This window comes from Tachysurus vachellii, chromosome 26 (genome assembly GCF_030014155.1).
Source record: "Tachysurus vachellii isolate PV-2020 chromosome 26, HZAU_Pvac_v1, whole genome shotgun sequence".
Taxonomy (NCBI): Eukaryota; Metazoa; Chordata; class Actinopteri; order Siluriformes; family Bagridae; genus Tachysurus; species Tachysurus vachellii.
Genome location: NC_083485.1, coordinates 724,834 through 728,957, shown reverse-complemented (window position 1 = coordinate 728,957; position 4,124 = coordinate 724,834). Strand labels below are relative to the sequence as shown.

Genomic DNA, 4,124 nt, shown 5'->3' with positions numbered 1-4,124 from the left:
TTTGCGTGTGTGTGTGTGTGCGCTCCAGGAAATAAATATCGTAAACAGACAAATCTGAAAATCTGTTAATCACACACACTTTCAAGACAATGACTCATGGTGTGTGTGTGTGTGTGTGTGTGTGTGTGTGTGTGTGTGTGTGTGTGAGAGAGAGAGAGAGAGAGAGAGAGAGAGAGAAACAATAAAAATGAGGATCTAAAGCCATTTTAATTTAAAGGTAAACATGTTTCACAGATGGTGCATTTTATCAGATTGGATTATTTTAATATTGTCGAATTTAGCAGTATTTTATTTATTACTTCTTTAATTTATGCAGTTTACTAAACTGAATTTACTAAAATCTACAGATCAGGAAACATTAGAACAGAGATTAGATTAGATTAGATTAGATTAGATTAGATCAAGCCAAATTATAAATCCTTTAAAACATTTTGTTACATCATCATCATCATCTTCATCATCGTATTTAAAACATCAGTGTTTCATTCGGTCGACTGAATTAAATAAATGAATAAAAACGTGGTGTGTGTAGAACAGTGCAGCTATTTTCAGGTTGAAATTATTTTCTGAACATTTGTGTGAGTGTGTGTGTGTGAGTGCTTGTGTGTGTATGTGTGTATGTGTGAGTGTGTGTGTGTGTGTGTGTGTGTGTGTGTGTGTGTGTTCCTTTATATGCCACATGTGCCTTAAAGAGTCCTCAGTATAATTTATTCCTGTTATTTGTATGTTCCAGTTTCTAAATTTGTTTTTTAAGAGAAAACTGAAGTAAACAGTTCAGAGGATTAAAAGATGTCTGATTTTTACTTGTTGCTTTCACTGTTCAGTTTTTTCCGACTCAGTAATGTGTGTGCTGAGAAAACTAATATAAAAAAGCTTTTACAGAGACGTGTGTGTGTGTGTGTGTGTGTGTGTGTGTGTGTGGTGTTTTTTCTCCTGTTTTACTCTGAATGATTTACATCACAAGCAGTAAGAAATCACTCCAGCACTTCACTGTCCCTATGATCGTCCTTCACTACACTGTCCCTCTGATCGTCCTTCACTACACTGTCCCTGTGATTGTCCTTCACTACACTGTCCCTGTGATTGTCCTTCACTATACTGTCCCTCTGATCGTCCTTCACTACACTGTCCCTCTGATCGTCCTTCACTACACTGTCCCTGTGATTGTCCTTCACTACACTGTCCCTGTGATTGTCCTTCACTACACTGTCCCTCTGATCGTCCTTCACTACACTGTCCCTGTGATTGTCCTCCTGACTCCCAGGAGCTGCGTTATGGTTCAGTCTGGAATCTCGGCGGTGCGTGAGGAAGTGAGATTAGACGGTGAAGACTTGATGAGTTTTAGCTCAGCTTTCACATCTGCTAGTTTAGTGCTAAATAAAGGAGAAGATCTGAGGGAGGAACACGCAGAACTTACAGAGCAGAGACTCTCTGGAGAACCGTCTGTTATTCAGCTTATAAAGGTTATTCTACGACTTTCTGACCTCATCATCATGCTCGTGAGAACAGGCTTCATCTCCTCTTTTATTTTAGACACAGCTGTAAATTTCTGTGGTTATTGTTATATGAGACTGAGAGAGAGAGAGAGAGAGAGAGAGAGAGGGAGAGAGAGAGAGAGAGAGACAGAGAGAGAGAGAGAGGGAGAGAGAGAGACAGGGAGAGAGAGAGGGAGAGAGAGAGGGGGGGAGGGAGAGACAGAGAGAGAGAGACAGAGAGAGAGACAGGGAGAGAGAGGGGGGGGGAGACAGAGAGAGAGAGACAGAGAGAGGGAGAGAGAGAGTGAGAGAGAGAGAGAGAGAGACAGAGAGAGAGAGAGAGAAAGAGAGACAGAGAGAGAGAGATAGAGAATGAGAGAGAGATGATGGTGTGTGTGTGAGAGAGAGAGAGAGACAGAGAGGGAGAGAGAGGAGTCATTATTCTGCTGTCATGGAGATTATGATGGAAATGTTTGAGTGTTTATTGATGCTGGGAGCAGGTGAAGTGTGTGTGTGTGTGTGTGTGTGTGTGTGTGTGTGTAATGTGTAATAAATCATCTAAATAAAGTAAACTAATAATTATTTATACTATTCGTTATTTGTTTGCTTATTTATTTGTCAGCACAAATCATTAAAATAGATTTTTATTTCTTTATTTATTCCTTTCTGATTTCATGAGAAATATCCATCCATCCATCCATTTTCTACCGCTTATCCGGGGCCGGGTCGCGGGGGCAGCAGTCTAAGCAAGGACGCCCAGACTTCCCTCTCCCCAGACACTTCCTCCAGCTCTTCCGGGGGAATACCGAGGCGTTCCCAGGCCAGCCGAGAGACATAGTCCCTCCAGCGTGTCCTAGGTCTTCCCCGGGGCCTCCTCCCGGTTGGACATGCCCGGAACACCTCCCCAGGGAGGCGTCCAGGAGGCATCCGGAACAGATGCCCGAGCCACCTTAGCTGACTCCTCTCGATGTGGAGGAGCAGCGGCTCTACTCTGAGCTCCTCCCGGGTGACCGAGCTCCTCACCTGTCTCTAAGGGAGCGCCCAGCCACCCTACGGAGGAAACTCATTTCGGCCGCCTGTATCCGGGATCTTGTCCTTTCGGTCATGACCCAAAGCTCATGACCATAGGTGAGGGTAGGAACGTAGATCGACTGGTAAATAGAGAGCTTCGCCTTGCGGCTCAGCTCTTTCTTCACCACAACAGACCGGTACATCGACCGCATCACTGCAGAAGATGCACCGATCCGCCTGTCGATCTCCCGCTCCATCCTTCCCTCACTCGTGAACAAGACCCCAAGATACTTAAACTCCTCCACTTGAGGCAGGAGCTCTCCACCAACCTGAAGGGGGCAAGCCACCCTTTTCCGGTTGAGAACCATGGCCTCAGACTTGGAGGTGCTGATTCTCATCCCCGCCGCTTCACACTCGGCTGCAAACCGTCCCAGTGCACGCTGAAGGTCCTGATTTGAGGAAGCCAACAGGACAACATCATCTGCAAAAAGCATAGACGAAATCCTGTGGTCCCCAAACCAGACTCCCTCCGGCCCCCGACTGCGCCTAGAAATCCTGTCCATATAGATAATGAACAGGACCGGTGACAAAGGGCAGCCCTGCCGGAGTCCAACATGCACCGGGAACAAGTCTGACTTACTGCCGGCAATGCGAACCAAACTCCTGCTCCGGTCATATAGGGACCGGACAGCCCTTAGCAGAGGGCCCCGGACCCCATACTCCCAGAGCACCCCCCACAGGTCACCACGAGGGACACAGTCGAATGCCTTCTCCAGATCCACAAAGCACATGTGGACTGGTTGGGCAAACTCCCATGAACCCTCCAGCAACCTGGCGAGGGTATAGAGATGGTCCAGTGTTCCACGACCGGGACGAAACCCGCATTGTTCCTCCTGAATCCGAGGTTCGACTATCGGCCGAATTCTCCTCTCCAGTACCCTGGCATAGACTTTTCCGGGGAGGCTGAGGAGTGTGATCCCCCTGTAGTTGGAACACACCCTCCGGTCCCCCTTCTTAAACAGAGGGACCACCACCCCAGTCTGCCAGTCCAGAGGCACTGTCCCCAGCCTCCATGCGACATTGCAGAGGCGTGTCAACCAAGACAGCCCCACAACATCCAGAGACTTGAGGTACTCAGGGCGGATCTCATCCACCCCCGGTGCCTTGCCACTGAGGAGCTTCTCAACTACCTCAGTGACCTCAGCTTGGGGGATCGACGAGTCCACAACTGAGCCCCCAGCCTCTGCTTCCTCAATGGAAGACATGTCGGTGGGGTTGAGGAGAGCCTCGAAGTACTCCTTCCACCGTCCGAGGATGTCCCTAGTCGAAGTCAGCAGATTCCCACTCCCACTGTAAACAGTGTGAGCAGGGCACTGCTTCCCCCTCCTGAGGCGCCGGACGGTTTGCCAGAATTTCTTCGAGGCCAACCGATAGTCCTTCTCCATGGCCTCACCGAACTCCTCCCAGACCCGAGTTTTTGCCTCCGCAACCACCCGGGCTGAAGCTCGCTTGGCCCTCCGGTACCTATCAGCTGCCTCCGGAGTCCCCCGAGCCAACCAGGCTCGATAGGACTCCTTCTTCAGCTTGACGGCATCCCTTACTTCCGGGGTCCACCACCGGGTTCGGGGATTGCCGCCA

At 49.0% G+C, this 4,124-nt stretch overlaps 1 protein-coding gene across 1 annotated transcript in view; it reads left to right on the top strand.

The window, feature by feature from the left end:
* stard8 (StAR related lipid transfer domain containing 8) overlaps positions 1 to 803 on the top strand; it is an 11,559-nt gene extending 10,756 nt beyond the window's left edge. The window contains exon 12 of the mRNA XM_060863686.1: positions 1 to 803. This exon is cut by the window's left edge and continues 1,006 nt beyond it. The gene's annotated coding sequence lies outside the window, so the exon portion shown is untranslated.
* The last annotated feature ends 3,321 nt before the right edge of the window (positions 804 to 4,124 follow it).